Here is a 25,829-nt window from a genome sequence, read left to right as displayed (position 1 = left end):
AAATTTCCTTCTTTTTGTAGTCTGTCATACAAACAGTGACAGCAAAACTGGAAAGCTGATGAGAACCTGCTGACATAGCAATAGGACATGTTTTTTCCAGGACAGGATCTTAAGACCTCAGAGCGGCTAGTGTCAGATGTTGACATTTTGATGATGATCTCTGATAACCCTGCCCCTTTATGGGCTATTAGAAGCTTTTTTAATAGGAAAGTAATTTAAACTTGATTTTTGCAAAGACCCAGAGTGTTGCTTTAGTATTCTATAACATTTCAAGGTCTATTATAGGACAAGTAGTCTCCCAAGAAACTTTAATTTCTGTGAGAGATTTCTCAGAGCCCTGATTCACATGGTAGTACATACTGGAACAGCCACAATCTGTGCTCAGGGCATGCGTTCTGACCCTGTGCAAAGCTACATCCATTTTGAAGATGCACATTTTCCTGCTACGGAGACAGCTAAAGCATTTATCCCAGATAACATTAGGTGGGAAAATAACCGCTTTCTGTGAGCCTCAAATATTCTTGGATCAAAATTTTACCCCTAAAAATTAGTTATTGCAGCTGAATCTGGTTAATGCTGACCCTCTGCAGCTTTGATGGGTGGAGGGAGACCCAGTAGGTTGATTAATGGAAGTTGCCTCATTACAGTGTCATGGTGACCAGCTACTTTCAAAACCGGTTCTGCAAAATGCTTTTGCCTGGGGCCATTGCCATCAGCCATAAGAGCAATGCCCCAGAAATACGTGAAAGCCTGTTTTTATGTGCTTGCTGTTTTGTACTGTATTTTTCAGCTGACACGGCTGCAATTTTTGCTCTTCTTTGTAAGTGCTGAAAAGGCCATCAGTGTGTAACTGAGAAGCTAAATATGCTTGGGGGGCAGGATTTTATGAATTGTGCACAGGTCTTGAATTTTCAAGCTCTGCTTATCTTTGGAAAAGAGAGAACTTTGACTTCTCATACCCTGCAGGCTACCAAGCCTGGTGCCTGTGCCCCTCATGTAGTGCAGGCCTGGTGTCTTATCTTGGGTTGCTAGAACCTGCAAAAGGAGGAAGAATCTGGAAATGACAACGTTCTGAATGACGTGGATGGCCACACTGGAAGCTGCATGGGTTGAATAATCTCATGAATAATTCCCTCACCCTTCACCTTCTTGATTATTTGGATAAATCCTGAGCGGGTCAATAGATATTAATATGGATTAGAGAAATTGTACTGAGAGCTTTTCAGCATCCCAGCGGATGCTGCTTCTGCAGAACAAATCACCATTTCATGAACCAAAGCACAAGTGGTACCAACAGGCATACAGTCAAAGAGGCAAGGGACTGAATTATGAGGAGGCCAAATTATGGTAACATTTGCCATAGCAGCCACCCCCTCCTGTTGAGGTTTGTGCATAGGCAAGAAGCCCTGTAGGTATCATCTGCTGATATTGTCCTTATTGTGTGTCTTCTTGAGGGCATTTATCTTTGTCAGACTTGCCAGTGTTAACACTTGTAACAATTGTTGGAAGATTCGATTTTCATATAAACTTAGTTGGGGGCCACAGAGAGGAAAAAAAAATCATCTTTGCAAAGCACTTGTGGACGTAAAGATCCAGCAGGCTAGACCAAAAAGCAGCTCTCAAAAGCAGTCGAGGTTACAATTTCAAGAATTTTCTGTAGTTCAGGCAAAGAGAAATGTAAAGTACTTTGGAAAACCAGTTACATTCTCTGCTTTCATACTTAATTTACTGATCTGGAGGCTGTGGTGACAGGCTGTTTCAAAGCCCATAAGACAGAAGCCTCTTCACTGGCATACTGGTGTTCTGCAAAGCAGCTACCAGAGATATGATCCCTGCTGTTAATCTGGTGCAGTGTGGTTTTTAAGCTAAGAGTGGACAGCAGGTGGAAATCAACGACCCAGGACTTATAAACTGGGTCTCCTAGGGATGTTTATTTTGAGAAGAAGCAATAATCCAAAATAAAAGTGCTTTAAAAGGAGCTATATTGGCATTTACTCTTAGTCTTTTATAATTGTTTTGAAAATCTCAGTGTTGCTTTGAGAGGAATTGTTTTCACGTGATTTTTTTTTTTTTTTTTAAGTTGTGAAGGCCACGTAATCAGGACTTTCGACAGGATTTTCCAAAGCAGCAGAAAGTACAGATGGGAAGATGAATGCCGTCACAGCGTGCGTTTTGGGACGATATTGTTCCACCTCGCTGGCATAATAATGTTATCCTTTGTTGGACGGACAACACAGCAGGGCATAAGCAATCCAGGAGGTTCCTGGAGTGTGTTGATAACTTCCTTCTCCAAGTGATAGAGGAGCCAACAAGGAGAGGTGCTCTGCTGGAATACAGAGAAATTGTCTGAACAGCCAGGGATCAGGTTAGGAAAGCTAAAGCCCTGATAGAATTTAAACCTGACCAGGGATGTCAAGGGCAACAAAAAAAACTTCTGTAGGTACATTGGTCATAAAACGAAGACTAGTGGAAATGTGGACTCTCTCCAGAAAGAAGTGGGAGGCCTGGTTATCTGGGATATGGAGAAGGCTGAGGTACTCAGTTACTTTTTTTGTATCGGTCTTCACTAGCAAGAGCTCTAGCCACACTGCCCAAGTTGCAGAAGGCAAAGGGAGGGACTGGGAGAATGAAGAACTACCCAGTGTAGGAGAAAATCAGTTTCGAGACTCTCTAAGGAACCCGAAGGTGCCTGGGTCCATGGTACCTAATGAGATACATCCACAGGTCCTGAGGGAACTGGCAGATGAAGTTGCTAAGCCACTGTCCATCACATTTGAGAAGTTGTGACAGTCCAGTGAAGTTCTCACTGTGGGGCTTTGAGCAACCTGTTCTGGTGGAAGGTGTAACCCCTGGTAAGGGGTTGGAACTGGATGATCTTTAAAGTTCCTTCCAAACCAAACCATCCTATGAGTCAGTGATTGTTACCAGCAAGGCTGGTTTTGTATCAAAGGTTCATTTGTCCAATCTGTGTGCCTGTGTCTCCCTCTTAAGAGATTCTCCCTTTCTGCCTTCATTGTGGTGTTCAGATTTCATGGGACAAGTAGCCTCATGCACAGGAGAGGCTTTGCCTGAGACCAAAGTGCTGGAGATCAGACAACCAAATACATTTATGATTGAAAATAGCTGGCAAACAATGGACAGCCCTCTGAAAACATAACAAGCCTTGCTCCTGCTGCGATGTGAGGAGAACACAGAGAGGAGGAGGCTCGGTGTGATGTGAGCTGGTGATGCAGCTGCTGGTCCCATACCATGGTGGAGAACTGGTATACGTGTCCAAGCTGGTTGGGTGAACAGTGGCCGGCCACGTGTGGGCCTCTCACCTGCACCACAGGACCTGGCTGCAGTGTCTCATTTTGCAGGTCCCTTCTGGACAGCTGTCAGGGCAGGTGCTCCTGTCCTGGCTTTGTGAGCTTTTGCCTTATTGAGTAACAAATCATCTGGGTATTTTGGATCTGTATTGCAAAATGGCGGCAAAAGCCCGAAGCATCTCCTTGTTTGGTGGTGGTTGTTTTTTTTTTCCTGTACTGAAGGTATAGCAATGTCACTTGTTATTGTCATTGTGTGCCCCAGAAGGAAAACATCTCCACTATTTATGACTGTGGGCGAGGGTAGTGCTGGGATATTTAGTAATATAAACTTAGAGCCCAGTTGCAGGTGCTGCTGTGTTAAAGCTCTTTGTCCCTCTGTGCCAATTTCTCAGCTTTGCTAAGTTAACTGTTCCATAAGCAAGTCTACCAAAATTACCTATTTCCCAAAAAACTCTAAACAAAATTAAAAAAAAAAAAACACAACAGTTTAGCTTAAGATATATCTTGTTGGTGCATACCTAGGATTAGTAGTAACTGTAAAATGAGTTATACAAGCAGACCTCAGGCCATGCTGACCTTAAGCATCATTGAAGAGTGACCCTCTGGCAGTGCCTGGGAGTAGGGACTTGTGAGCAGTCAGTCAAGCCAGGCATGGGATAAGCTTCCAGTTGACTGGAAGTACTTCTGATAAATGCAGTGAAGTTTTAAAATTATTACAGGTATTTCCAAAAGCTGGCTGATTATAGTAAAGGTGAAAGGAATTTAAATAGAATGAATCAAAAGAAGTAATTCATATGTAATGGGCTTTAAAATGAAAGCACAGACTGCAGACTCTAGCAATTATACATTGCAGAGTAAATAGCACCAAGGTTCTTGTTTTATGTCTCAATTAGAGAAATATTCATTATTTTAGATTAGTTCTGATAATTATACCAGTTTGCTTGTTTGTTTATTTTAAATGAAGCTAGCCTGGTTTGCTAGACTTATTGTCTATAAATGTGTTCTATATTAACACATTGCATCGAACTGCAGGCAGTTCTTAATATCCTTGAATATCTGATTTTTTTGGGCATATAATTGCAGATGAACTAAGGGTTATTCTGGCAGATAAAAATGAATCATAAGAGCAGAAATGCTGCTTCTCAAACCATTACTCTACCTGACTGAGGAGCTTTTGAAAAGCAGTGCCAAGCTAGCAGCGGTGACATCCAGAATTTGAGTGTGGCACACAGGCTCTTTTGAATATGGGGCTTTGGTACAATAAACACCTCTGTTTATTAATTAGCCTCTAATTTTTCAAATTATGGGAAGCAATTTTTGACTTGGCAGTCCAACTATTCTGAAACACTGCGAGGTCCAAGAGAAATGGGTGCCTGCTTTTATACTGTAATTTCACATTTCACATTTCTTTTGGTGCTTTATAACTGTGCCATGTAACAGAAAACAATCTCTGCTCCAGTGATCTTGTGTGTCTCCGACAGAAATGGAAATGATGCAGTGGAATGTAGAGAGATGTAGAAATTTCTAGGCAGACAGCTGCCCACCAGGCTCATGTTAGGTCACTGAGAAATCTCCTACAGTCAGATTAATACCAGTACAGTGGCACCTGTAGTACTGAGAAAGTACTCACACTGTCAGAATTATTCTGATGTCCTTTTGTCTAGGTCCCGTCAGATCTAGTTTACATGAGACAATGATAAAAAGAGCAGAGAGCATCTGTGAAAACTCCCTTGTTTTTTTTGTTGGTAGTGAAGCAGCCCTCATGCAGAGTAGCTGTCTGAATCTTGCTGGTGCAAGGCAGGCATGAATTTCTTGTGGGCTAATCATTTCAAGGATTCCTGTAGCCTTCAGTAAAAGGTTATTTAAGTCACCTCCCTCTCCAACATTGCTTTAAAAGGCTACTGTCAGAAGAAGCTCAACAAGTGAAACTGAATAACAACAACGCTAACCAGTCCTGGGTTTCTGATCTTTGCTGGCTGCATCTTTCAAAGTGTGTGTTAACATAGAAGGGCCCCCTGCTCTGCAGAATTCAGAATCATTTGAGTCAACTATATATGCTACAAGAGGCTTATTTAGCAATAGGATGCCAAGGTACAAGGAGATGTAAGACCCTAAAAACTGGGGAGAGCTGTAGATATTTCTCTTCAGATCTTTCTCACAAGTGGATTTTTTAATAGATGGGCTGTTTGCAGAATGGTTGCCCTGGCTGAATGGCCAGCAACAGCCTAACTATAAGAGCATACAGACTTCCTACTTCAAAGTTAATTTTTTTGAATGAGTAGGATACTATATGTATAAAGTGCTCTGGTTCTAATTTTTAAAGATTTTACCATGTGCAAAAGCACACGTTCATGCTCATCCAGTTCATCTTTGTGTTCAAAATGTGATCTTCAAATTTGTATAGGACAGAAGAGCTTTTTATGTTGGTTTTTTGAGGGTTTAGGGTTGGGTCTTGTTGCTGTCGTTTGGGGTGGGTTTTTTCCGTCTACACTGAAACAACTGTGTGGTGTGTGACTGCTGCCAGTATTGATATGCAGGCCAGAAAGGGCTGGTGTGATCTTGTCTGAAAACGCAGAACAAAAAGCTTTGTCAGGCGTGTATTTGTTTTTGCTATCAGTCTGCTTGATAGTCTGCCCTGCCTGTTTAGAAAGATACCTGCTTTTGTGTATATGCAAAAGGAGATCTGACCACAAGGATAATGATGAATTCAGACTGATAAAAGCCTGTAAAATATTTGTCAGTGAAATAATACAAAATAAGTATAGCCTTTGTGTTCAGGTAGGAACATGCTGCTAATAGCAGCTGATATGACAGGAAAGAGAATAGAAATTGGATCCCGTATGAGGAAAAAGGGGGATGATGTGGGCCTTCACCCTGCTGTACTGCTCAACCCTTTGGGTTGTGAATAGCAGACTGCACACCGCACTGTACAAAGCAGCATTGCACTGAACACCCTCCTCCTCTTCTTCCTCCTCAGCAGGATCAAGCTCCTCGGTGCAACTCAGGCTGCTAATTAGCTCGTGTGAACCAACTGAGGAGCTGTTTTGGTTGCCTACCTGTTGGTTTTCCAAGCCACGTTTTTCACCTATGACTCCTTTCTGACTGCAGACAATGTGGTTTTATCTTAAGCTGCTGAGAGTCAGTGACGCAGCAGAACACTTACCACTTCTGGTTTTAGTAATTTTACTTTTCTCCCTTGTTTCCCCTGTGATGGAGATCTTGTAAACCCAGATAGTCCAGAACAGTGGCTTTTACTTTCCCTCTCCCTCCACATGGCCTCCATCTCCATGCAGAGGAGAAGGCTGAGAGGGGTCTTATCAATGTTTATAAATATCTCAGGGGTGCATGTCAAGAGGATGGGACCTGGCTCCTTTCAGTGGTGCCCAACAGTAGGATGAGGAGCAACAGGCACAGACTGAAGCACAGGAGGTTCCATCTGAATATGAGGAAAAACTTCTTTACTTTGACGGTGATGGTACACTGGAACAGGCTGCCCAGAGGTTGTGGAGTCTCCTTCTCTAGAGACATTCAAAACCCACCTGGACACATTCCTGTGTGATCTGTTCTGGGTGAACCTGCTTTAGCAGGTGGGTTGGACTAGATGATCTCCAGAGGTCCCTTCCAACCCCAACCACTCTGTGATTCTGTGATTCCTTTCTGTGTTGAACCCTGGAAAATTTGCTGGTGAAAGCATAGACTTCCTATAAAGAAGTGCCTAGACGAGGTATCCTTGTCTATGTGACAAATATCAGTCTGATGACAGTGGGCTGATTGGTCTTTCTCACTTGTCACAGATCTGTCAAGAAAGCTGAAGATTGCAAAGTTACAGCTGAGTGGCATATATGCTGCTTCTCAGCTGTCTTTTAGAGCAGCCTTCCTCGATTGCTGTTAAGCTGTTTGGAGGTACATTTGTAGGTGAATGTTCTTCTGAGGAATTTCTGGATTTAATATAGTAGAGCACTTGCAGGCAAAAACTTTCCTGTTGTCCCTCATCAGTTTTGCAGATGTGATTCTTACAGCATGTGAATAGCTCTGGTGTCATCTGGGGCCTTGCTTTACTGTGTTATTCATTTCTTTATTTCTTTAATAATCATCATAGTAATTAATGATTACATTTATTTAAGCTTTTCAGTCATGGCAGTTCGCAGTGTGGTAGCAAATGCTGGAGCAGAAACAGAAAGCGTAAGGGAGTGAAGCCGGCCCCCAGCTTGCTGTGAGGAGGGGTTAGGAGGGAGTTAGTGGGTTTGGTACAAGGCAGCCCCAAGAGCCTGCCTGCCCCTTCACCCAAACCCCTGATCTCTGGTGGTACAGTCATACAATAAATTGTATCGCTTCTGTTTTGCAGAACGTAGTGGTTTATACCTAATATTTAAAGCAGCACAGCACTTCTTGAAAGACAGGCTTTTGAGTTCTTCTCCATTAGTATGCAGTACTTCAGAGAAAAGCTTAGAACTTGGGAAGGGGCTTGTAGGCATGCAGATGGTGTTTGCTGAGACCTCATTTGGCAACAATCAGAAGTTTCTCATTGTTCAGCCACAGCACATTTGCATGTTGACAGATACCTCCTGTTGGCACTCTTTGTTTCTTATGTTTGAGGGTTGACTTTTTTTTTTTGCATAGTTTTCCATCCAGGAAGCAAAGTATACGTTTCTTCTTATAGCAGTTATCTCAGATGATCATAGACGAGATTCTTTTGTTTATCCTTTATTTTGCATCCCTGTTTTAACAAGTAAGGAAACTGCCACAAAGCATTTTCTAAATTCACGTGGTTTGTCTAGAAGGAGATGGGTCCCTAGGTTTTACAGCTTGGTGTGCAGATGCACTTACGCTCCTGAAATTTCTTTTGTAGTTTATTTTTATCTGAATACAAGGGATGAATTCCCACCTGCCTTGAAAATGCAACCACTCGGAGTGAAGAGTAGCATTTTGTGTAGTCTTAGAGATGAGCAGACACTACTGAGGTTTTTCTTAATCATCAGAGACTAAGATTGGCAGCATTATGTAATTACAGAACATTGATTTCCTTTACACAATACAAGAGGCATATTACTCAAATAATTTTGTACTAATAGGGCTTCTGTTAGATAACTCCTTTTTTATTTGCTATATAAGGGCTGGTATTATAGAATCACTGTTTGAATACCACCACTATAATTTTAGAATTGCTTTTATAATAGAAATACTAAGTAAGCGTTGATCCAAATATATGCAATTATTGCAATATCCTAATTTTTTTTCCTTTTTTTCAAATGAGGCCTCTCAAGAATTGCTGCTTTGGTTTTTATTTACAAAATCCTGAGGCTGTCCTTTGCCCAGCCATATTCCATTATATGTATTTACTGTAATGAAGATTGAGCACTGTAAAAGTATTGATCAGCAGTCCTGGAAACTGGCAACTGAGCTTCACCTACAGAAACATTGCAAGTGCCAGTTTACAGACTCCACATGTCTAGAACGCTTTTATCTTTGAACTATGTGTGTGTTTATCTCTCAGGTGTTGGGCTTGGTTTTAAGATAATTTATTACAATTGTATTTCTGTAATTGAGAAAAGAAACAGTGTGAGCAGCTCCAAAATGAGATTGGGAAACAAAATCAGTAAAAATTCCTTTAGAGCCCCCAGAAACTTATTATTCCCAAGCAAAGAACTTAATTGCAAGCTGTCTCTTTCACTGACAAAGATGTAGATAGTAAGACTTTTATCTGTGTAATCACTTGAGAAATGCGGTTGGGTCATAGGTGAGGTTGGAAAAGGTTTTACAATAGATTTGGACTTTACGCAGGAGATAAGAGGGCAGGAGGACCTATTGACTTGGTGCTCAGAGAGAACCTGGAATTTTCCTTTAATTCATGAATGCTGTGATTCTTCTGTCCTGGTTGAGAAGTTGGTTTCCACAGGAGCCTACTCACCACACTTTCTGGAGTACGTCGTATATATTTTGTGTGGTCTTTAAAACCCAGAGACAGCTTCTCAGATTCTTTTTCCACCCAGCTCTGCTGAACTTCATAGCAAATAAAATGTCCTATTTGGCTGCGTAGTTTTTTTGTTTGTTTGTTTGTTTTGTTTTGTTTTGTTTTTAAATTCTCTGCCTCTTTTTTTTCCTTTTTGCCAAATAGTTCCAAGTATTGTCTGTTTCTTTGATTGTAAAAACTTTCTATTTATTGTATCTTAAATGTTTTTGTACTGTCTCTTTCCACTTCATTAAAATATCTTAAAATCTCTATGACTCCCCTTACAGGGCAGCCAAGGGTTTAAGAGGAGGCAACAGCATGCTGTAGCTTTCTGTAGTACCGCTGCTAAAGTTTGGTCAGTAAACTGGGAGCATCAGGGGGCTCGGACTACCACTTTTTCTTTGGCATTTGAGACACATTTTGTTTGGATTTTGTTTCTTGTTTCTTTTAGAGGCCTAGCTCTTACCAGGGGAGGATCAGTTACACTAGTGAGAACTGGTCTAAGGGCAGGTGAAGAGGAATCACACTCTTCAGTCTGACTGTTACGTCCCTATGCGGACATGACCTCAAGTCTCTATTTACCTGGATTGTCCAGATTGTGGTGCAGAGCAGCCAGACGGGCGTCTGAGCCTTAATCACACCTTCTGCCTTGCAAGGTTCCTTTTTGTTAAAATCTAGGTTTCATTAAAATCCTTTGTTGGCTCTTAAAGAAAAAGGAAGTGTCAAGTGGCAGTGCTGAACATACGTACCTCGCCACGCCAGCAAATTCAGTTGTTCGTAGCCTGGTAATTTGCTGTAAGAAGATTATTGGATTAGAGCAAAAGCTTGGTTTGTCAGCAACACCACCTGACAGTAATATTTATTGAGAAGTATTACCTGTTTTAAATATGAGTCCACTTATGCTCCAATCATACCTTCATTCTGGAGGTAAGAGGGGCTTTTTTAGTTTGGTGTTTTACAAAGCCACGTAATGGAAAGGACACCCAGCTTTCTGTTTCCTGCTGCTGAGCAGGCAGTTTTAGTAGCTACAGCGCTTCCAGATTTACCTCGATGTGCTTTTGTCATCATAATCCCTCCTCCATGTCAAGACTGATTTGTTTTCCCAGCAAAGGCTCGCACCGTCCATTTTTGCCATTCCATTTCTTCTCCTCCTTTTTTTTTTTTTTTTTTTTGTTTTATTGATCAATAACAAATTGGGAAGATGTTGGTAAGCCAGTCAGGTATATGCTTGCTAGCTGGAGTCTGCGCTACACTCATCGCCCTGGCTTTAGCCTATTACTTGTATTGGTAAGTTGGATTTTGCGCTGCGTCTGTGGTCATGGCTTGTCCTTTAAAATGCTTTCTTGGGGTGGGCTGAAGGGTGGTGGTCCTACTGAAATGCTCTTAGAGGCTGATGTTCTTACATGTGGCCAGGGGTAGATACCTCCCTCAGTCATGCCTGTGCTGTCTTAGTTGTCATGGGACTCAGTTTTGCTGTTGTTTGAGTTTTTGTATGTTTCTATTCTGCTGAAAGTGTAATGGCTAAGGATGACGTAGCGCACAGTGGGTAAGATGGCGATTGTGTCTTTCCAGTTTGTTGTGAAAGCCTTTTTAAATTTCTTTCACTCTTATTTGCTGCTCTTGCTTAGCATTGGCACTGCTGTCTCTCTTGGCACGCAGCTTGGAAATTAGGCAGCGACAGGCTCACAGTGCATTAGGGTGTTTGCCGGACACCTGCGTCTTCAGCAATTCAAAACAAAAGTTTCGGGCAGGCGCAAACTAGGGACTTCCGTAGTTTTTTCCCGCACCAGCAGCTCAGCAGGTTGCTTCCCCTTGCGGGTGCGCTGAGGCCTGGGAGGGTGGTGGCTTGGAGCAGCGGGGATGGGAACCCAGGCGTTCTAGGGTTTTTTGCTGTGCTGTAGCAGCACGTGGCAATGAGCCTGCCTGGGTTTGGGAGAGGTAAGGGCAGTGCAGGGGTGCCCTGGATTTCTGGACTGGCTTCATTTCTACATATCTCTACATATGTCCAAGACTTTCAGCCAAAAGAAATCTTGGAACTTTGTAGAGCTGTGTCTGGAGCAAACAGCAACTTTCAGAGACCCAAGTGCAATCTCTTGGCTAGTTTTAGTGGAAAAATTACATGTCGCTTCAACTGTAAAAGGAAGAGCCTTCTGGAGTTGTAATTAATGTGGTTACAATTGGAAAACTTTCCATGGGGTGTGATGTTGCTGAGAGCAAGTCTCCAGCATAATGTGTGGGTTCTTTTGTTTGTTTGTTTTATAAGGCAGTGAAGAGACAAATAAATGAAAATCTGTGGGGTGATCTTGGCTTTGTTTTTGCCAAGTGCCTCCTCCAGGCAGTTATGCTTGTGCTGTTTACAAGCCTACAATCCTCTGTGTGTATACGCACACACTTCTAATATTAAGGAGTTTATTTATGTTTAAGCTTTACAGTGAAATCTCTACAGATATGTAAGCTTTCGGCTATACAGTGTGGCAGCACAAATTAAAATTTGTGATTTCTAGCCTTTCTAGTACCAGCTCCTCTTAAAAATGTTCAAGAAAACAGGACTTAAGTGACTTTACAGTGTTAGTGTTAAAAAACAGGAAATGTAGAGCTTAAGGACATTAACAGCTGTCTTGCTAAATGTGGTGGGGGTTTTTCGTTTGGTTGTTTCTTGACAAAAGTATATGTGGTAGGTATACACATGAATACAGTGTAGCTTTTAATTAATTCTGCATGTCTTGACTCAATATTGGGGTGCATTATATGCATCTGATACCAGTTGTGCTTTTGTATTGATACCAATATAAATTTGCTTGTGCATTATACACAGGCATGGCATGTACATCTCTTTTGTAATGATTTTTTTTTTTTCCTCTATTTTGTTCACTCTTAAAATTTTTGACTTGAATCCAGGTCAGATCTGGTTTGCAGGAGAGATTACAATTCTGTACACAGCAGGAATTAACTGGTATTAGGTTAGAACCTCTTCTTCAACAACCTCAAGGTTCAGGAGAAAATTAATGACATCATCTACTTGTTTGTGACAAGAAAGCTCACTGAAACCTCTCTGATTAGATATGGATGAAACTTAACATGAGTACCTCAGAGTGCTTTTTTGGCTTGGGTTTTTTAACTCTTTAATTTGTTGATGCTTGAAGAAAGCTGTCTTTGATAAATATTTTAGTTTATTAATTTTTTAACTTAAGTCTGCTCTGTAGGAAGTAACTAGAAAGACTTTCATTCTTTTTTTATTCTTCTTAAATGTGCTAGTTTTGCTCCTGCAGTTCCCTTAAAATATCCTCAGACAGAGCTGGGGTGATTAAGATCAGAGATCACCAGTTCAGCTGCGAATCGACTTTGCATATTGAGAGATTAACCTGGTTTTTCTGTAATTCCATCTGTGATCTTTTACTTCTCCTGAATTGGAGCACCCTCATTAGCTTGCTGGACAGGATGTATATTGGTCACTTTCTAGGCTAAATTTAGTTTCTATTCTCTAAGGAATTCATCTAAGGAAGAGAAGGCTCTTTGTTGCTCTGGGATTTAGGTGGCACCCTGTGGGCCTGGGGCTGGTTCTCCTGCTGTGTGTCTGATGCAAGAACACCACCAACCTCAGAAACTAACTAAAGGGAGGGGATGAGGAGAGAAAAACAACAACCAAGCATTGTTCAGATATGTGAAGGCTGGTGCTCAGGCAGCAATTAAAGATGCGCAGGGGACCATCACAGTAACAGTCTCCTGAAGTTACAGGCAGCTGTATAGGAAATAGTCCAGAGGGCTCTTAAGTGTCCGCCTGTCTACATCTCTGCACGTAGGCTCATTCCACTATCAGGTATGAATGCCTCACAGAATAAACTGCAGCAATCCACTGTATATACAGGTTGTATAACCCATAGTGAAAAACTGATGTCCACAGAAATTATAAGAGCACAAGACATCACATTTTCTTCTTTGGTCAGTCATTGCTGCCACGACGAGTTTGTTTGGCTGAAGTCTCCCTGCAACATGAGACCCTAAAAGAATCATCCTTTTTCACCAATCAGCAGTTCACTTGGCACATAAATAATGGATTTATCATTCTGTGTGTGCTTGTTATCACTTAGTGTATGGGATAAATTCAAAAATCCTCTGCTCTAATTTTTTATTTTTAGTTTACCCATTCCAAGCTACAAAATGTTTGAAACAAATACCTTTTGCTTTCTTTTTCCCCTGTTGACAAATCTGCCTCCTAAGTTTCAGCTTCAGGCCATCAAAGGACCCCAAAATACTAACATGTATTTAGTTTGATTGATTGGTGTCCTTTTTACTAGAACTTAAGGTAATTTAACTCAGTAATTTTTTTTTTCCATGTTCCTAGCCCTGCCTTGTAGCTTGACAGATGTGTCGAAACACCTGAACTTGGCACGAATGTTTTGATTTCATTAATACCCTTCTCTGAGTTAAGAGCAAAATATGTCAGATCACAAAGTTTTGGCTACTGTTTTATTTTGTACTGTGATAGTTTAGCATTTTTTGAGAAAGGCTTAGAGAGGGGAGGCCCATGCTAGGCTTGCATGTATAATCAAGCAGTTTTAATGAGCTGCATAATTTCACTGCCTGACCGTAATTGTGCTTTACTCTCCTGCTTTCAGGTGTTTGAAGCAATAATTTAGCACATAATTTCCAATTATGTCTATCTTCATCTTCTTTTGGATTTTGTTAGTATTTCCCATCAATGTATTTTGGGGGCGAATGTATTGTCTGTTATTTTGGGCAGAAACTAAAATAGTGGCTGCCTATTTAAGTATTTTTTTAAAGAAAGATTGACTTTGGAAGGAGGTAAATAGACAAAAATGAATAGCCAGTTTCCCAGCCCTGAGGAGAGCAGCAGAGTGGATAGAAGAGCACTGTTCCTGTGTCAGGGCTGGCCGGCCCTGCTGGCTGAAGAGCAGGAAGGGGATTCTTGGGATGAAGATTTATTAAAATATATGTCACATCTAAACTTAGTATATTATTCACATATCTAAATACTAGTCAATTTTTCTCAAAATGGCAGGGGAGAGGAGCATTATGCATTGGCTGCCATGTTCCCAGTCAGGCCTGCGGCATGCAGCCACCTGCGCTGCCATTAAGGGAGGCTGAGGAAGAACAGGCCTGAGCCTGATAGAAAAGTTCAGTTTTCCAGGTGCATCTATACAGATTATCACTTGACACAAAACCACAACATTATATATTTCCACATAACATCTGTTATCTGTGGATAACGTGCCTATAATCTAGGGGCTGCTGTGCTGGAAATATCACCACATTTGTGTACAAGCCACTGTATGCTCTGCTGCTTTATTTAGGTAGCTTAATCTGACACACTGAGAAGACAGCTGTCCTACGTTGACTGGGTAGCTGTATATGAGATAAATACCTAGAGATTAAAACAGCTGATGTCTTCGTAACACTTGTAGCATCAAACCATGCAGTTTTAGGAGCGTAGAGTATTCAAATAAATCAGGAGTTTGCTGAGAAGTTGACGCTTTGAACAGTGTTCTTAATGTGGATTTTAGGGGGTTGTTTCTGTGCTGTGGCTTCTGTTCCTGGATCTACAAACATGGAAATCTTGAATATCTGAAAACTCATTACCCGAAGAATTTTGTGACCATGCCCATATGCATAAACCATGAGTTTATCCAGGCTAATATAGCATTGCTGTATATTTAAATTTGAAGACTTAAAGAGGTTGAGCTTGGCAGATTTTCAGCCTGCTTTGCTATGGAAATAAAAGTTAATGTTGTGCTGTTCAAATACATTGTGTCCCTTTCCTCGGTGATAGATTTTGAACCCATTGAGGGGTTTCCAGCCAGGTTTGGCTGGCAGGTATCAGCAAGAGTGTCTCCAGAATCACTGGAATCCTACAAATTTCATGGAGGTAACTGGAGAAAGGAGAAAGGGGCTGCTAAGAGCCTCGCCTTAGGGAAATGTTATGATGTAAAGTTGGGTGTTTGTTGATATCTGGGTCTCTGTGCAGATGTGAGCTTGTAAAAGTGTCAACACTAAAATACAAGTTTGTAGGGAACCAGGCTTTTAGAAGTACGGGCTAAATTCCTTTCTTCGGCAGATTGCTTCCTAATGATGAGTAGCTGGTTACTCAAGCTCTTCTCTGCAACCATGGCAATCATTACTTATTAACTAAATGGAGATTCCTATATACCGGTTGGAGTTTGGAGTTTAAGAAAAATGTGAGATATTGAAGGCCAGAGGAAAGACTGGAAGGGCAGCTGTCAACAACCCACAGGCTGGTTGTTTTTTTTTTTACTCTTGAATGCAAACCAAATTGACCTCAGGGACTTTGCTGATCATGCCCATGATCATGACCAGTGGTTGCTCTGCCACAGGCCTCTGGTCCAAAGAGGCAGGCACTATCCCCATTTCACTGGGGATGTGCAACAGTGTGGTTCCCCAGGCACTTAGTCCTGAAGAGCTGATTTTGATTGCCTTTTGCAAGCAAACAATGTCAGACTGTGAAATGAAAGAGATGTTACTTAACACTCTGAAATTTGGAAGATGCAATGAAAGAGACCCATCATTTTAATGCTAGTGAAGAGACTGAGTAGTGCAACAAATGCTCTACGTAATACTTAAATTTGCATCTGTCTTAAAGATGAACTTGCTTTAAATCAAATCTTTGATTTGCAGAGCTGGTAGAGAGGATAAAATGAATCTGTGGCTAAGTTACCTGATAGGGCATGTCTATATTGTAGCTGTGATGTGATTAGTTTTAAAGGAGGGGTGAAGTGCTTGTTTGAGTAGCCATGGTAACATAGATCTCACCACAGGCTGCAAAACCCACCTGGGAAGTGGAGTGAAAACTAAGCAGTTTGGACTTTATTATTATTGTGCAAAGTGCATTGCCTGCCTTCCTATTGAGCTCACCTGATGACATTTCAAGGAGGAAAGAGGTCTTGGAATGGTTTCCTATGGTCAAATATGAGGTCTTTGCATCCATTTTTCTATGGAGATTGTAATTAAGGGCTTGTAGTTTTACAAGCATTCATTATTATATATATATATATATTTAAGAACACAGGTGGGACCTCTGAAGTGTACTGTTGAGTTTGAGGCAGCTTTCAGCAGGGCTGATTTCATAGGTCAAGTGGGTTGCTCAGGGCTTTGTGTACTTGGGTTTTGAAAATGTCCAAGGGTGGAGTTTCCTCAGCCTCTCTGGGTGACTTGTTCCAGTGCTGGACCACTCTACATGTGTTGTTAATACAGCTAGCAGTAGTACTAATTGGTGTTGTCTTTTAATGCCTGGAAAGAGAAAAAGCCTTGTGAGGAATGGGCTTTGCTATTCATTCTTTACAGAAGAAGTTCTTGAACATGAATGGCTGTTGTTGGTGAGTTTTTGCTCTTCCCAGTGTTTGTGTTTGAGCTCTTTGAGTCAGACCCTGGTGAGCTGTCGCTGGGGCAGTGTGTGCCCTGGCAGGACTTGGCCCCCTAATAGAGAGAATGGGTCTGTGGTGGCTGTCCCGTACATGCCCAACGTGATGATTCTGGGATGGATCCAGTACTGTCTCCCTTTGCGCTAGCTGCGTTCTGGTAGTGGACCCAGACAGGTGGTGAATGGGCAAGAGAAGCCAGGTCAGTAGTTGGGCTTTGATGTGACATCCTAAGGTGACTTCATACATATCCAAAATTTTGGCAAGTGAGATGCCACCTCCTTAGTCCATGTCCAAAGAGGGTTGCTTCTTGAGAGGGGTCTTGAAACCAAAGTAAACCTTGAAGCAGCCCATGGGTTTTCAGCAGCCTTTTTTCCTGGAAAAGAGAGAATCAAACCATATGCAGGTGTCCATGGTTTGGCCTTGTCTATGTGAAGAGCTGATCTCTCATCCTGCATTAGAAGTCTGCCAGGGAAAAAGATGCTATCAATAACTGGGGTCACTCTCCTTCTCCCCCTTGTCCTATAGCCTAGAATACATTTTCATCAGTAATTGCTCAGAGATTATTTCCCCCATATCACTGTCATGCATGTATTCTGTTTGCTTTCACACAGTCCAATTTATCTATAAAACTAGAAGCTGAAAGCAAAATTTTGAGATGTGTAGCAAAGATCGTGAAGTGCTCACAGGAACTGTCATCCAGAGAAAGATTGAGGAGACTAATTGGCTCCGTATATGGGAATAGGTAAGATGACAAAAATGCCGTCAGAGTATAGATATCAAGAATGTGTTAACACAGAAGACAGGGAGAAGCTTTGTGGAGAAAACTATCTAGAAATGGTAGTATGAAGGGTCATAAAAAATAAAACTCACAAACTATTAGGATACCAGTTTATATTTTGTGTTCAGGAATAGCTTCAAATGCACTTTACTAAATATACCACCTTCTACTTGCTATGCATATTTCCATGGTGAAGGGAGAATTAAAAACAAAACCTTTGTTGTTCTCAAGAGATCAATAATAGAAGCTGCACTGCTGAAAATAGGTGTTTGCATGGAGAAGAGACAATCTAAGTTGGGGATATTTTAGGTTTACTATCCTCTTGATGAATCTGAGAAATATTTTGATTGCCCAGTGATTGCTTTGCTTGTCCACTGGGAACGGACCTGAAGTGAGGAAGCTGATGTGTGGGGCAGAGCTGCACCGGGGCGATGTGGGTGTGGATGCAGCTTCCTTTGTGTGCCCAGTGAGCTAGGGAACAAATAGCCAAGTTAAGAGGTTTTTCTGGCAATTAGTAAGCTCCTCCTGCCTGACTAAATCAAAGTGTTGTGGTGGTGACATTAACTACATCTCTGTCACATGGTAGTAGCTAGCTATCAAACTGATGACAGAACAGATTGTCATTTTACTCTATGGATGCAGCAAGTACGGGGGGAATTAAAGTTATGAGGATTTCTTCTGACACACAAATAGCTAGTGTAGTCTCCTGTAGCAAGAAGAAGGAAATAACATGATAAATATATTGGCACAGAGGTGGAAAGTGACGGATGGAAGACTTGTTCATGTTGTGAATTCAAATATACAGGTTATGAGGGGACCATGGTCTGGTGCTGATCTCTGCTCCCCTGTGCTGCATTGTTCCTCTACTCCGCCTTGATCTCCCAGCTCTTCAGCTATCTGTATTTCAAGGCTTCTGTCTTCCCCTTCTTCTGAGCTGCTTGGCCGCTTGCAAATCAGGTTTAGGCATCTTCCCTGCCCTTGGCTCCATAGGGATGCTTTTTTGAGAGAGGTTTGTGCTTTCCCTGTGCAAGTTCCTGGGCTGAACTGTCAACCTCAGCAGCGGCAGCCCCGCACATCAAGTTTTCTGTTTTGCAGTTGTATGGCTTACTTTGGAAAATGTCCCTCTGTTCAGGGGAGCGACTCCAAGGGAAGACTGAGAGCCATGCGCATGTGTCATTGAGGATACCATACACTGATCTGGAAACAGGCGATGTTTTCCAAATAATGCCTTTTTATACAATATTTAGCTTTTTCATCTTCAGAACCTTTGCTGTTCTCTGAAGAGTGCTGAATTACTGGTGTTATGAAATTTATTTGGGCTATCTAGAAAAAAAATCCTAATATTTTAGAGAAGTCACTATAGTTACTTTGTTACTTGCCACTTCAACTAGCTACTAACTGGATAGTGCACCTGGCCACTTGCTGTCGGCAAACTTCTCTCTTCATGGAGAGTGGAGGCAATCTGAAATTTTTAGCAATTTACGAGTTGTACAAATCAGAGCAGGTGATTCAGGAAAGGGTGCTCCAGCAAATCTTCTGTCAAATTGTAAATCCCTGCATCAAGATATACAGATACAAAAGTTTGACACTGAAATAGTTGTATTTTAACCTTAAAAAAAAAAAAAAAGAAATAACCTGGTTAAATTTCAGAATTTGGGACTTACTGACCAGATACAAAGCAGATGTTAACTCATTAGAAGGTAGGAGGCAAGGTGATGACAAACCAAGTGCGTTACTCTTTAAAGATTTGCTAGTGTTTTCCCCATAGCCTTCATTTAATGTTTAAAAAATGCCACTACCAGCATCTAGACATAAATCTGTTTTATGGTACCAATTGTGATTGTAGTAGCTTCAGAATTTTGTGTTCATAAAAATGCATTTTCACTTGTACAGGCAAACTATCTGGTGTAAAAACTTCAAAAAGAATGAAAGGCTTTGTAGGGATATTGAATTGCTCTGAAAATCCACTCTAGACAGCATTCTTCTTAGTACAGAGAGTAGCCGCAGCCTGAATATGTTCACTTTGAGAAGTCTACTATAAGGGAAAAAACAATACATAAATACCAGGGAAAGTCTGTCCCCATTTAAAATTCAGAGACCTCATTTTCTCTCACCTGTGTTTTACTCAGAGACTGCAAGAGGCTCCTTCCTTTTTCAACTCCCAGTCGGGTTTTCAACTTTGAATGAACTAGTTGAAATGAAGAAAATAATCTTGCTACACCTGCTAGCTCTATCGAAAGCAGAAGTAATTAAGGCAACAAAGTCTTTTCAAGAGGAATTGAAAATGCTTACATTTGAGTAGAAAATGTCAGTATCAGCATTTGCTCCATGGGAAAGGCTGAATATAATAGAGCTGCTAGATGCAGAATGTGATTTCCTGGTGGTTAAATCTTGACTTGACCTCCAATCAGGTCAGGCAAAAGTTCTGAGCTCTTCAAAATAATAAAAATGCCCCTTTTTTCCAGCTATATTGAGAAGAACTCACTGAGGCAATTTGCAGCTTCAGCTGTTTCTGTGGTTAATTAGATATTTGTAATAGATTATGTGGTAAGTTTTTGTCTCAGTCCTCTTTCATCTTTTTAAGCAACTGGAATGTGTTTTTGTGGGGTTTTTAAATCAAACTAAACCCCTGGGTTGTATTTTTGTCTCAAAATACATACTTATGTTGCTGGTTTTGCTTGCTTCCATGTAAAGGGAAAGGGGAGTTTGTATGAATGAGTCTGGGGCCGGGTCAGGTGCAAGACGAGTTACTGTGCTTTACCCCCCTGCTCTCTGAGCTACTCCTGGCCCATCGCAGCTGTGAGAACTTAATTGCAAGATGAGAATCTGTTCCAAGAACTGGGAAGAATTACTAGTTTTTAAGTTTTTTATTACTCGTTATTGGGTAATATATGCCTTATCTCAACAGGAAAAATCAATTGGCATCAATTACTTTTGTGGAGACAGAAGATATGGAAGGTTCATGCTTCTGTCAAAATGCAAATTTTATCACAGGTTTGGGGGATGACAGATGCTCTGTAGGAATTGCCCAGGTGTGTAAACTGCAGTGGGACAGAATAAATAATGAGCTGACTTGAGCGGAATATTGACTATAGCCAGCCCAGCCTTGTGGCTTTATGTGTGTATCATGGAGTTTGTGCTCTCCTGGCTTCTGCTTTTCACCCTTGCTCTGATTACAGTGCTAATTATGTACAAACCATTGACTTCCAAATACTAGCATAGCTACTGGGTTAAAATTAAATTCTGTCAGGTCTACAAACTGTATCCTGAAAATTGTTGATATGTCCTGTGCATGTTATATATACATATATGTATGTGTCTGTGTATATATATGCATACATATACGTAAAGTGATTTTCAAAACCATGCCTATGTGGAATTCTGTGCCACTGTACTGAGACCTGCTGTCAGCTGAGAGGTGTTCTTTGGGGGTGTCAGTATGATGCTACTTATCAAATCTACAAGATCTCCAGAGCATCCACATTGTGAGCACCAAACCTGGCTAAAATGGTTCATCCCCTCCAGCCCTCTCCTTCCAGAGAGAAACATGTTCTTCCTGCTCCCTTGCCCAGAGATTTGGGCTCCTCTGTCTTGGGGAAAACGGAGATTTTTTTCCAGCCCCAGCTGCAGGAGTGGACATGCTGTTTTCAGCCACTTAATCCTGCTGCTGCCTAGTGGAGAAGTACAGGGTGCTTCAAAAAGATGGACCCAGTTTCAAAAGTATAGTGATTTCAAATTGGGTCCATCTTTTTGCAACACCCTGTATTTTCTGTCTTTTCTGTGAGGGGGAGGTCTCTCAGCTCCTCCTGAGGCTTAAGGGAGAGGTGGCGGTGGGAGTATTGGAGCAGATCTCTATGGACACTTGTGGGCTCTTGCCCTGCTCTGTCCACCCCCCGCTTTGGCCAGCTGAGGCCCAGAAATGTCAAAACCACATCGGTGTGGCACTGCACGCAAACTGTCATAGCTGAGGCAGCAGCAGAGAGCATGAGCAACGCAAGCAAGCGGACATTCCACAGGTGCCTGTGGGGATGTGCTTTACATCTGCAACACCCTAAAGCCGCATGTTGTCATTAAGCAAAAGATTTCCCGTGCCTGCAGTGTAACTTTGGGAATAAGTCAGAAGCATGCAAATCTGTGTTTCTTAGAGGTTTGGCTTATTTCTCATGACAGGCATTCAAAACTGCTTAAATGTCTTGTGGTGCTGGTGGCAGTTTTGTTCATAGCAAGTGCAATGGTTAAATGATGTGAGCTGCTGCCGGGTTGTACAGTAACCTCCACCTAGCTGTTGGCTCTCACAAGTATCCTTTCCCTTGCATACAGGGAGAGGTGCACAGGGTTTAACAAAGATGCCACTGAAGTCCTTTCTTAGATTGTCACTGACAGGTGTACCTGGCTGGGAAAAGAAAGGGAGCATTTAGCACCAAGAGCATTGCAGTAGTGCTTGGCAGGTACTGCATCCCAGTATTGCCCATCATCTGCCACTCCTGAAACTGGGCAGGACACCCTGCTGTTGCACTCACAGTGAAACTGCAGAGAGCAGTTAGCAGGTCAGAAAATATTTGGCTGTCCTTTAGAGAATGGGAGCGGACCTGTTAGACCTGCTGGAGTGTACCGAGTTCTCCAAGAGCTTCTCCCAGCCTGCTTTTGCTCTCAAAGCCCGTGCAAGCTGGAAACTTGACAGCATTTTTCCGAACACGGGGCTGACATACAAACTGTACACCAGATGGGCAGGCAACGCCTGTAACGCTGCGCACAATGGTTGAATGGCACAAATCCGCTGAGACACGCAGCAGGATGCTTGCACAGGCCTGGGAAGTTGCTGGTGTGTGCAAGGAAGAGAGGTGAGTGTAACAGGAGGGAAAGAATAGGGAGCTGGAGGGCTAGCAAGGATTACCATCCTGCTTCTCTCTTGAAGGGGTTTTATCTAATGTGGCAGAGGGGGGAGAAGAGCAGCCTCCAAACAAACAGAAAAGGCAAGGGAGAGGTTTACAAGCTCCCAAGAGAAGACTGGCAGAAGGTGTTTGACAGCCATTTTTGAGTGAGTCATACTTAACTGTCTGTCTGGAGCCACAAGGAATTTACAAAACTGGATAATTGTTCCTATTTATTTCTTAAAATATACAGAATGAGTGTTCTAGCTCATGTGTTTTGGTGTAAAACATCTTGCTGTGGGCTGATATTTTCCCCTGGTTTTATTCCTTTTGCTTTTAAATTGCAGTCTTGCTTATGTTCTCCCCCTCCCTGTAAGAGCCAGGTCTGTTGCTACTGTGTCTCGCTGGGCTGGTGGGATCACAGGTCCCCCTTGCCCTGGGTCAATGGCCCATGTCCTTGTGCGCAGCTGCAGCAGGGAGGTCAACTTCTGTAGTGCTGGAAAGGAAGGCAAGCAGCCCAGTCCAGCCCGCAAGAAGAGCAGTCATCATTGGGGAGGGCTGTGGGACCCCTGGTGTTCTCTTGGGTTGCCGTCACCCTTTAATGGGGAAGCTGGTGCATTAAAATGTGTACGTTAACTTGCCCTTTAGCTTAGCTCTGCTGCAGTAAGGCTTACTCATATGCAACTTCTTTTTGTTTCAGGTGACCAGAATTGAAAAGCTCTTATTGTTTGCCCCTAACAGTTGAATTTTCCACTTTCCATTAAAGATGAAACCAGGACTAGGGTCTGTCTACTGCCTTTGGTTTTCAAAATGAGGCTAATTGTACACCATGTAGATCAAGAAAAGTGTGTGGGTTTTTTTTCTCTTGATAGCAGGCAGGTCAAAGAAGGAACTTGAGTTCAAATGCTTGGAGTCTGGTAAATCTTTGTAATTAGTAATATTCAAGTTTAGAGAAAGGTTTATTAAAGTTGAGTTCTACAAGGGCTCTTCCTAGTATGTGTAAATATGCATATACCCACAGAACCCATCCGTATCTATGAGAAATGAGGCAAACTTGCAGAACTTGCAAATTATTATCTAATCTAAATTTAATATGCAATTAAGCTCTTGTAATTACAGCTTTAGGAAAAATTAACGTATTGTTTAAAGAGAAGCAAAAGTGCCAGACTGCAGACCGAATGATGACAAATGACGTGCGTGTATACAGGGGAGAAACAGCATGCAAACACCTACAAACAGTTGTAAATGACATACTATAATAGAAACTATCCTAAGTTTACTAAACCATAAGGCAATGTTTGTCTTCCTGAAATAAAAACAAGTTACAGGCTTGCCCAACCAGGTTTTGAAGTAATGGGATTCCATCACTGGTGAGCTCCACGGAGAACCCTGCGGTGTCTTGCAGGTATGGTGAGGCTGTTCTACAAAAAAACTAATGTCAGTCTAGTTCAGTGATTTTTCAGCTGTGACATCAAAGTTGTCTGGGCTGGTTTTACCCAGTGTATTCACAGCAGAATCTCTCCCGTTTCTCTGTTGTGAACACAAAATCCTTATGAAAATACCGTCATTTTCTTTGTTGATAAAGAGATGTTTGCAGTGAGGGAGATTTCTCAAGCAGTTCTGCTTCCTTGTATTGGTTGCTGTGCAGCCGTCAGATTCCTAAGCAAGTCAGGATTTATTTCAGCTATCTGATCCTTTTGTTTAAATAGGGGCCAAGTTAACTGAGTGTGTGTGCGCTGAGGAGAAATTGAATTTGTGCACATTTGCTCTCTTTTTTTGTATGTGCTGATTATGATAAAAGGAAATGATTGGAATTAAATTGGGAAAATAACCATTTTAATATTGCTTGTTTTTTCAGCTGTAATATTGCAACAAGTTAGTAAAATAGATTTTCATCTCCTGCAGAGGAATAAGTACCATGCTCTTTGCAGCTGGCAAGGAGGCCTAGTCATGTCACTAACACTTCATTTAGGGTGGGAAAGAGGGAGAACTGTACCTTAAGTGCAGTGATAAGTAGTATCCAGGGCTGTTCTATCCCCTTCTGACTCCATTGAGTTGTTTGAATATGGTTTTTTTTTCACTTGTTTACATATTTGGTGGGTTTCTATCTACAAAAGACAAGTTAAACAACTTGTTATCTCTTTTTTGTTGTTGTTGTTTTGTTTGTTTGTTTTTTCTTTGAGCAACCCATATCTTCATAGGAACCTGCCCCACATTTTTAAAGCAGGAATTTGTGCTGGGGCTCATCCTTTTATGGATGTTCTCTGTAAGGTGGGTGACGTTGCCATGGCAGGAGATACTCTGAGCGCATAAAGGACTCCCCAGAGCAGGGCTGTGCCCTAGTGCTGCATTTGTGGGGTGAAGGGTTGGCTTTCTGTGGTCACTTACCCATGGGGCTTGCTGGTATGCAGAAACTTCACATGTGCGTTTTATTTATAACTTACTGTCTCTTAAAGTTTAATTTTAAACTTAACAGTCTTGTAATAATAAAATTAAAGATTTCTGAAGAGTAGAGGAGGCATGAACAGGGACTAGTGTTTCTGTTGAGGATGTGTGCTCCTCATATGGTTGTAGTTGTTCCAAGTGACCACTACATCGTGCCTGAAGTTAACGCCTACAATTTACCCGTGGCAGAAGAAAATTAAATAACTTCTTCAGGACCTATTATTCCTCATTCTGTATGCCCATTAAGTGGTGATGAATGTCAGAGCAATGTGCCTTGAAGTACTGGCATCTCATTAGGATGATGAGTCAAGCAAAAGGCATTCTGTTCGAGGGAAATAGATTAATCTTGTCAAAAATCTCTACAGAAATTGAGCCAAATCTACTGACAGTAGTGGAAGTGTCTAGGATTTAATGAGCTTTAGATCAAGACCAAAATAATTAATATATTTTGGACAGATAGTGGTGATAATCTTCTACTCTTGACCTTTTCTAGAAACTGGCTGTGGTGCTGTTTCAAAACTGAGACTGACAAAATTTCAAGGAATAAATTCTCATCTAATTTCATGATGGTAACTGGGTAACATTTTTTCTTTTTGAGATCGTATTACTAGTTCTCACAACTTGAAAACAAATCTGCATCTTTGTGACCTAAGTTTGGGTTAAGGTCCTCTTCTGTACAGTTTCATTTTAGAAATTCATGACAAGCAGGAATTTTAACGACTTCTGAATCAGCCTTGCATTTCACTGGGGGATGTGCAGGGAAATTAGACCTATATTGTGTGAGAAAAAAAGATAATCTTCCTGTCATGCTTAGGTTTAAAAGGCTAGATCTGTAGCAGACAGTTTGTAATGCTATGTGGGATGTGATTGAATAGCTGTCTATTTTGACAGCATATCTGGAGAATCCTTAGTACAGACTGTTCAAATGGATACCAAAAGTTGTTATACCTTATTTCCTTTCATTTTCGTATTAGCTAAACTGACTCACTGTTGTTGATCTAAGCTATGCTTTCTAACCAACTTAGAAGGAACCACTGGCAACCACAGCTAAAACCACACTTCCAAAATAAATCAGGCCTGAGT

The 25,829-nt window shown here is 41.6% G+C and overlaps 1 protein-coding gene across 3 annotated transcripts in view; it reads left to right on the top strand.

Annotated features, from left to right (window-relative positions):
- The window catches only part of AGPAT3 (1-acylglycerol-3-phosphate O-acyltransferase 3), a 93,356-nt gene that overhangs the window by 42,654 nt on the left and 24,873 nt on the right, over window positions 1-25,829 (top strand). The window lies entirely within an intron of this gene.

The sequence above is a fragment of the Streptopelia decaocto genome (assembly GCF_964273445.1).
Source record: "Streptopelia decaocto genome assembly, chromosome: 1".
NCBI lineage: Eukaryota > Metazoa > Chordata > Aves > Columbiformes > Columbidae > Streptopelia > Streptopelia decaocto.
This window is presented reverse-complemented; position numbering and strand designations above follow the sequence as displayed.